At 36.8% G+C, this 9,852-nt stretch overlaps 1 pseudogene; it reads right to left on the bottom strand.

Moving 5' to 3' along the window:
• Positions 1–3,603: 3,603 nt before the first annotated feature.
• LOC148019376 (peptidyl-prolyl cis-trans isomerase CYP19-4 pseudogene) lies at positions 3,604–5,827 on the bottom strand (annotated as a pseudogene).
• Positions 5,828–9,852: the final 4,025 nt, after the last annotated feature.

The following is a 9,852-nucleotide window of genomic DNA, read 5'->3' as shown; positions in this document are numbered from 1 at the left end:
GGGTTATCAGAAGATCATCAGAGAACATCAAATCCTCATAACTCATACTAAAACTATTCCAAACTATCAAAAACTATTCAATAAGCTTTCAAAATATTTCAACCTTCATCAATCATCAATACATGCTTCATACAGAAGAAAATAAGAACTAAACAGAAGCTATACAAAAGGTATCAGAACCAATCAAAACCTCAACAGAACCTATCATAACATCACAGAGCTTCATATTTCCACTAAGAATCATCATGAGATTCCAAAACATAATCAATATCATCCAAAACACTCTCAAACACTTCCATTACAACCATACATCACTCTACCTCCATAAAAAATCAATCATTCAAACCTCAAAAACAACAAAAATCAGTCAAAAATTCAGTCTTTTCCACTCTCAACAGGGCATCAATATGCATCAAGTGATCAATCCCCGTAAGCATAGACTTCAAGAGATAAGTGCTGCCCTATTTTGGCTAGATCTGGGACTGTTCAAAATAGTCAATGGCTAAGCTAAATCAGCTCCAAATTCTTCTCACATAAGAGGCATAATATCCACAAGTGATTCGGTATCAATAGACACCAGTAGAAGCATCACATAAGCCATAGGCATACAAATACGTGCTGTCTCAGACCTGAAATCTGTTGCAAAATATTCTATCATTGAAATTTGGCAAATCCGACATCACCATCGTGTCCAGAGCATGCCAAAATCCCAACTTAAACTCTTACCTTGCCTGAATTGAGTTCCGAATGCCCCAGATATGACAAAAAGGGTGATTTTTTAGCCATTTTTGCAAATAGGTGCAAATAAAACATGAGCATGTTGCTGTACTTGAGGGGCCAAATCATGGTGGGTAGGGGATAAGTAAGAGCCCAATGAAGGCCTACAATAGGCCTACACAAGCCTAGGACAAGTCCAAGCAAGAGGTGAAGAGAACAAGCTTCAATGATGGAAGCTATGGCTGCATTTTCATGAAACCCTGCTATTCATATCAAAGAATGGCTGAGAACTGAGTGAGAAGCAAGCTCTCATACCTCATGTAGATGCCGGGGAAGGCCGAAAAGTGCTCGCCAAGGACCTACTTTGATACCAGTTGAAAGGTGAGAATGATCGAAGCTTGTACGTGAGAGTTATGGCAGGAGAGCAAGAGCAAGAAAGAGAGAGACAAAAAATGGGAACTCCAACAACCACAATGTGTGGCTGGGCCTTTCTTTATTCAAATTGTCACTAAAAGAATAAAGAATAAGTGATTGTGATTGGGCGCCCGCCACCTGCAGTGTGCAGTGGCGGGTACTGTCAGTGTAGTAATACACGGGCGACTAGGCGGAGGCGCCTTTACCCCCAACAATGTGCCTCTAATCATTGTGATTTATATTGATAACATGCTACTCATTGGTCCTAATGAGACTAATTTTAAAGTTGAAGTGAATTCAACCTTTGACAATTCATATTTGGGTCTACTACATCATTAGTTGGATATTCATTTTAAAAAGTGTGATGGAGGTATTGCTTTATATCAAATAAAACATATGGAGAAATTATTGTAGAGATTTGATCTTGGAGAGTACAAAGTATTACTACTTCTATGGAGATAGGTCTAAAGTTGTGAGCCTTTATGATATCTTGATGCATTTCTCTATTAACAAGCTATTGAATGCTTAATTTATGCATATGTTATGAGGCCTAATATTCAATGTTTTCAAAAAGGGCTTCTTTAATTAACTTTTGAGCAATGAGGCATTTCAAGAAATGTATGTTGTGACTTTTTAAATCAACTAATTTCATGTTTCACTACAATGTTGCCTTGCTTACCTTCAAGGTGATATCCTTAGATTTAAATGCTCAAAAATAAGATCTGAGAGTTAGAAATTGCAGGATTTTTATTTAGTATTGAGATGAAGTAAGACATATTGAGAAGGACATAAAGAGAGTTGAGAGCCTTGAAAAACTTAATATGATTGAAATCTTTTGGTTCTATGAAACAAAAGACCCCCAAGCTCTTATTTGTGTAAATGGTCTGATGACCAATCAAAATTAGTATGTACACTCATGACTCATGGAAGTCGTGGATCCTAAATGCATTGGAATCCAACCTCATAAATCATTTGTGTCCAATTTGAAGATATCAATTCTCCTAAACTACCCCATTACAATCATGGGTATAAAACGAATGTCTCCTAGCAAATATGTTATTGAGTCTAGTTAACTTATCACCTCTATTCCACCTGCATACCAATTTAGGTTGGCCAAAGCCTTATAAAACAAAAGATTTATTGTGTTAAAAATAAAATATGAGACTTTGGGTATTGAATATTAACCTTGCAAAATCTTAAGGTTATTAAAATTCTTATAAAAAGCTACGAACGTTCTAAGTGTCATTCAATTGTTAATAAGAAGACATCACCATAACATACAAAACTTGTAGATAATAATGAAAGAATGCTCTCTTCTTTCAAATATTGTGCAAGAGAAATTGTATAGCCTATCCTTGCAAGAGTATCCTTTTTGTATGATGGATTGGATTTTCATCTCATCTCGATACCAATTCTTCAACACCTGCTAGTGGACATAGTACAGGGGATGGTTATGACACATCCCAACTATCATATGTATGTCAATCATATTGGAAATCGAGAGTATGAACTATGGAAGATTCATTGAGTTGAAAGGATCAAAATGTTCTAGATTTTTACCTTTTACCTAGTCTCCTTGGTCCTATTGAGTATCATGAGAGTGAGGCAATGACTTGAGCTCAATGGGTGTACAGGAGAGTTACCCGAGTCGTTCGACCAATCAAATTATATCTACCCACCAATCCCAAGCTTCTAATTATTAGGTGGAGGGATTCGCTAATCTCCCTAAATAGTATTTAGTGCTAAATTTTTTGAGTGAACCACTTGAGTATTACATTGTTTCCTTAATGAAATCTCATGGTTGATCTTGTATGAGACACATGGCTTCTAAGTAAAGCCCTTGTATATAAATAATGGAGTAATGCTGTTGGTTTTTTTCCTTTTTCTCTAAGAAATATTGTCTTAAAAAATTTTGTGTTTTAAAATTAACTTACATTATTGCAATGTAGATTTAAAACAAGCCATTGCGTGGTTTCCCTGATCTTCTGCATTATGTACCAATCTGTCCTACATTCTTGGGGTTTCTTTTGATAAGAAGACTTCATGAAGATCTTGGAGGGCCTCTACTACTATCCCCTAGGATATTATATGGATTGACATTGGCCTCAGAATGGCATGTACTATTTCATTGACATAAAAAAGGAAGCATGCCTCAAGACTAATCTAAAGAGGACCCAATGAATGGAAGTCAACTCATGTAGATAGTGAGCTGCCCAAAAGGAGCTTCTGTCTATCAAAATGCAGAAAACAACACACTCAAAAGAACATTAGAATGTTCAAATAGTAGGTTTTTGTCTTGAACATCCCATTCTGAGCTAGTTAGTGCAATAGCTCAATCATAAACAAATGTTTGCTCAGAAAGTTCAATGGGATTTTCTGTCACAAACTCAAATGAATCATTGAGTTTGTCACCCAAACCTTGAACCGAGAAATCGACAGAGACTATTTTGCAATTAAAGCATGACTACCACTTCATAGAGGAAGTTCTCCACTGTCTGTAATAGTCACTTTCTGCTTAGGAGCCCCACTTTGTGTACCCTCTGCTTCCACTTTATACACCACATCCATCCCACTTATAACCTTTCCAAACACCACATGCCGACCATCCAACCAACTTGTTTTAACTGTAGTTATGAAAAATTGAGACCCGTTGGTATTGGGACCCGCATTGACCATGGATAAAACACCTGGACCAGTATGCTTGAGCTTGAAATTCTCATAAGAAAATTTAGTTCCATAAATGGACTCCCCACCTCTATCATCACCAAGCGTGAAGTCACCACCCTGAATCATGAAGCTTGGAATAATTCGATGAAATTTAGATCCCTTGAAATCGAGTGGGTTGCCACTGGCTCCTGTTCCTTTTTCCCCTATGTAGAGTGCTTGGAAATTTTCTACAGTCTTTGGTATCACTTTCCCATACAAGCCCAGAATGAACAAGTTATGTCATTTCATGCATTAAGCAACCATGTCAACACGAAGACAATTGCAGGCAACAATTCATCAATGTTAAAAGCTAAATGACAATTTCCTTTAACTGGCACTCTTCAACTTGAGCACTTCGTTACATGAATTTGTAAAAGCACAGGGCAATTTGCCCTTGAATCTGCAGGCCTCCTAGATTGCAATTGAGCTAGCCAATCAAAGCTCTTTATTGACTAACAAACGGATGGATTTCTCAAGTCCAAGTAACCCTTATGCAGTACTTTCTGCATGCCAAGTGGTTTAGCTAGGATGGCAGTAGCTCCCTTTGTAGATGGAGAAACATTCAGCGGCCACCTCCAACTCCTACTCCTCCAAACCCTCTGCCATGCCCTCGCAGCTTGCTGTGCACCAGTTTAGGGCCTGCCATAACCCATTGCAGGGTTAGTGGCGTGCTCCATTATTGGAATTTTCATTGCATTTGAGCTCTGCAAATGGCCAATTTTGCAGTAGATTTGAGATGCCACTTCTTCTGCCCATGGCCATCAGAAAGGGAAGAAGAGCCTTTGCCAGAACTATCTAGGTCACCTCCTCTTCGACCTCGCATCCTGCCTCACACGACTAATGCACTCTGGTGCATTGGATTGTGTCATCAAAACAGTGAAGGCATAGGGTCCCATGGCAATGTACAAGGGCTTTGTACCGACATGAGGCAGGGCCCATACACAATAGTTCTATTTGTGAATCTGGAGGAAGTTCTATGTATACAACATCTAAAGTTAATACACCATCAGATGAAAGCTTATCTCCCTGCAGGTCCACTTCACAGCATCCTTCTTCATCACCTTGCAAGCCTCAAGGTTGAAAACAAGCTGCCATTTTTGTCTCCTTGCTTCCAGATTTGCCCAAGCCTCCTACCATAGCTCATGTATGTCTTCCAAGAAAGCTGCCATCTTTGCCTATGTACCTGAAAAGTAGGGTTTATTGTTCGAAAATGAGACTAGATTTGAGTAAAAGGAGAGAGAAAGGAAGGATCAAGAACTAAGCTCTGATACCAATTGTAATGAAAGAGACCTAACTAACCTAACTAAGAGAGAGAAGTGAGAGAAAGAGGGGAGAGAGAGAGGAAGCCATGGGAGCTGAAGGTGAAGGTGAGGAGACAGATTTGTATTTATCAAAATGGTACCCTAATCAGGTCCTTGTACACCTTAAATATCCCATCAGTGTAACCAGGTATTCGCATGTGCTAACCCCATGTAAGACCCTCTAATCCCATTCTTTAAAAAGTTATAATTTTTTTTCTAGGTAGAAAGACCTATAGCTCAGTAAAAGGCATCAACACTAGCATTCATCCACTTTCATGATGGTCAGTGGAATCCAATATGCATGCATAAAAATCGAGAAAGACTGGTGAAGTGACAAATAGGACACAACTTAAGTCGAAGCCTAAACTCCAAACCCCTTGTGTAAAAACTGAAAAGTGAATGAATAAGATCATTTCTTGTGTTTTTTAAACTTGAGAGTATGCATCTTCTCATTGCTTCTACTCTATCTACTTGTGCTCCATCCAAAGAGTGAGGAAGAGTAAGAGTGTGAGAATGAGGGAGAGAGTGAGAGACTTGAGAGATAAAGCTACTTCCTTGCAAACACTCTTCTCTCCTTTCCCTTCTTGGGTGAGAGACAAATTGAAGGAGAGATGTTGGGACCTAAAATGGACTTGACACTAGCTCTAGGGCTCTAATCAGGCCTCCTATACTCACCAAACTACCTTCATAGCCTCGCGGCTAGGAGGGTCAGGATGTTATACACTACTCTAAATAAATCACACATTTATATCAATTTGTGGTCCAACATTTTCCCTTTCCAACTGCAACAAAGCGAGTATCCAAACATATAAGTGATAAATACCTCAATTCGCATACACAAAGATCTCCCCTAAGTAGAGTGTTGCAGCTCCTATGGCTCTCATATACCTCAGGGATTGACCCCAGGATACATTATCTTACACATGAACACAAGGGTGACAGAATTCTCTCATAATATAAACGTAACGATCCATATGACTATACATATTCCTCACATGGTCCGTTTCCCAAGATATCGCACTACCCTACAGTAAAGGGAAATCTGACACTCTCAATATTGGTAGCCACCTAGACAACAATTGAAATGTATCTAGGAATTTATCTTCTAATAGTATATTTAGATTGCATATACAAAGTTTGTGGCACTCTATGTTCAAACAACTTAACTAAAAACTAGCCAATGTAAAGTGCATAAATAGTCTTTTCATGATTTCTTTCTACTAGCATTGTATGTCATTGGTAAGAAAAAACATCAGGCTAACCCATACTATTGAACCCCTTAAAACTTATATGAACCACGGCATACATACTAAGATATGAAAAGAAATAAGTAACTTAATCAAATATCTTTCCATTTTAGTCTCACATCCCCTACTATTGTGTATGTTTAGATTGCTTGCACAAATGTAGGGAGATTTCATAATAATTTTTCATAGAAAGAAATCCTAAAATATGTAGTTTAACATATGCATAAAGACAAATTGAGGTAAACCCTCATGCTTTATCTTCTTTATATATTCATAAATATTCTCCTAATTTTTAGTAATTTTAACAAACACAAATCATTTTTTTCTTATTTTTCTCTTTATTTCACTACTTTTATAGAAATTTTATTTATTTTAATATAAATTAATTAGTTTTTTGAGTTATCTAATTTTTACAATCTATTGAAATGCGATCCGTTTGTATACTCATTTTCATGCTATATGAATATCATTTGATCCCCAAAATCCAAGAACAACAGCATTTTCTATTCAATCTCCTATTTTAGATTTTGCAATTTTATTAATTTTGATATACAAGGAAAAAAATGATTGAAATTTTGAAATTATAAACATTAGTAACAAACATGTTTCAATTATTTCTAATGATCTTTTCATCATATGCACTAACAATTTATAACAAAATTTAAATAAGAGTTACTTACTTAAAAATTCTCATACATACGTCTCATATTTTGAGAAAGTGTCATCGCTGACGTATCCAAATCATCCAATCTATGTTTCATTATGCTTTTGAACCATCTTCTATCACTGATTTGTCAAATCAGCTCTCTCTCTCTCTCTCTCTCTCTCTCTCTCTCTCTCTCTCTCTCTCTCTCTCTCTCTCTCTCTCTCTCTCTCTCTCTCTCTCTCTCTCTCATACGCAACCATGTGAACAACGAACAAAGAGAAGAGAGAAATAGGAGAGAGAAAGAATAAAAATAGAACTTTTCATTTAGTGTGTTATTTTACATGAGGATTAAAGCAGTGGAGAGCAAGAAATTGATGGAACTTAGGCTTTGACAGGAGAATGAAGGTGATCATTGCAGTTGCAAAAAAAGTTTTTTAATGGGAGAAAGGGGCACTAAAAAACATGTCCCCCTATCTCATGTAGTTTTTGTGAGTGTTTTCCCTTTCAATCATGTTTAAAGTACTCTTAAAGTATAGCCTTTAAATTGTCTAGTTCATCTTTTATATTTTCACACTTAATTCGAAGTGGTTTCATTGTGGATGGAGGGGCAAACAACCTCAGAATTGCAATTTGATTGGACAGGTGACTTTTTGACATTAAAATCTATTACCTTGACTTCTATCACACACTTCTTGACTTTTCGATCCAACATCTGCTTCATAATGCCAAACCTTGCAACCATTGAATGAGAGGTAAAATAGACTCTGATTGACAAATGGGCACTTATGTTGGATTTCTAGCATCAAAATGCATCTAGAAAACTCTAGCTCTTTAATCTATAACAATTTCATTTCGCATAAAAAATACATCTTTTATGGATCTTGGGCTTTTTTTGCACTCCAATTCTGGCTTTAGAATGAGCTCTTATTGGTGACCATGAGATACGGCGACTCAACCTCTTGAATCCACAAACTGATATGCACAAATAGATACCATAAAAACCATCAAGTTACTACAAATAAGAATACATAACAAAGCACAAACATAGTTCTCACCCTATCCCTTGACAAAATTAAAGCATGAAGTCCACGAGGGGGTAATCCAAGCATAATTTGACAGAGATCCAGAGTTGGTCACTAACTAGTTGCTCCAACATAGAATACTAAAAAGAACTATCAAAGGAGTCATCTTGAGTGGAAGTCTGGTGTGCCTACCAGACCTAGGGCAATTAGACTAGGAAATCCTACTAGATGAGGACTCTTATACATGGCCTATAAAGAGTCACATATTTTTTCCTTTGACCACATCTTCCTTCAGTATTTTTATACTCAAGTGTGTAAAAAGAATGAAGCTGAGCATATTGTGACCCAAGGAGAATAGGGCATCAGCCTTAATTCTAGTCTTGGTACCCAAGAATCTACCAAGCTCTTGCAAATGTGACACTATTGAATGCTAAAATGACTTGGTTTTTTGGTTGATTTTTGTTGTTTTTGAGGGCTAAATAGTTGATTTTTTATGGATTTTAAGTGATGTTTAGTTTTTTTGGAAGTGTTTGAGAGTGTTTTGGATGAGGTTAGTTATATTTTGGAAGCTCATGATGTTTTTTAATAGAGATATGAAGCTTTATGATGTTCTGCTATGTTTTGTTGAGGTTTTGATTAGTTCTAATAGCTTCTATTTAGCTTTTGTTTTGTTTTGTTTTTCATCTGTATGAACCGTGGAGTAATGATTGATGAAGTTTGAGGTTTTTTGAGATCTCAGTTAATGGTTTTTTATGGGTTTGAATGATTTAAGTTGAGTTGGATGCTTTCTATTGACCTTTTGTAATCCTCTATTGAACTTCTATAGAGCCTCTGTTCCTGCTCTGTTCTGTTCTATATGCCTCTCTAAGTGTTCTCTGGAATGTATGTGAGACTTTGGGAAAGTTTTCTAGCCTTGGAAAGAGGTGAATGTAAGTTGAAAAGATCTCAAGGAAGTAGAAGAAGTAGCTGTTGAAGGCTCAAGAGAAGACTAGAGTGAAGTGACAGTAGTGAACTATGAAGAGTCACAGTAGTGGCTCTGGTGATCTTTCACATCAAACACACATCTTGGGAGGGGCATCCACAACCAAATAAGGGTTATTTTGAGGGATTATTGATTATTATAGTGAGGAGATGATGTATTATTGTGTGTGTGTGTGTGTGTGTGTGTGTGTCAACTCTATGTAAAACAATGTATCTACATATGAGAGATTGTGAGAGAAAGCTATGAGACTTTGAAGATGAATCATATGTGATATCTTTCCATTCAAAGTGGAGTATTCTTTTGTGTTTTCAATGTCTATCAATGAATTCTATGAAGAATATGAAGAGAATGATGGAGTTTGTCAAAGTAAAGGCTGTGGGAGAATTGTTACTATAAATCTACGTGAAGATTTCTTGTTCCTAGTGTTCTTTTCCTTGTTTTGATTACATAAAAGATGAAAAAGATAGTTATTGATAGTACAAGGTATATTTTCTTGCAGTAGAAATCATGTTTCCTTGGTGTTTCTTTAGGGTTCCATGTTTTTGGTGTGTAGCCATCGAGGAAAACCTCCATCAACAAGCATGAGAAGAGGCTGAAAATGAAGGAAATGGCATTGCAAAAAAGAGACAAATTCAATGAAAGCTTCCAAAGTTATTTCAATCAACTGAAGAATTGGATATTCTTACTGCCAAAACCACTTTCCAAAAGAAGTTCATTCCATGATGGGAGAAACATATTACCATCATGATGCAAGCTCTATGTGGTGGACCATTCCCTCTTCTTGTTGAAGCAATAGAGACATGCACCTTGGTAGCAA

The sequence above is a fragment of the Lygodium microphyllum genome, chromosome 20 (genome assembly GCF_053477565.2).
Source record: "Lygodium microphyllum isolate KBCC chromosome 20, Lygodium_microphyllum_v1.1.10, whole genome shotgun sequence".
Classification (NCBI taxonomy): Eukaryota; Viridiplantae; Streptophyta; class Polypodiopsida; order Schizaeales; family Lygodiaceae; genus Lygodium; species Lygodium microphyllum.
Note: the sequence above shows the minus strand (reverse complement) of the source record. Positions and strands in the feature narration are given on the sequence as shown.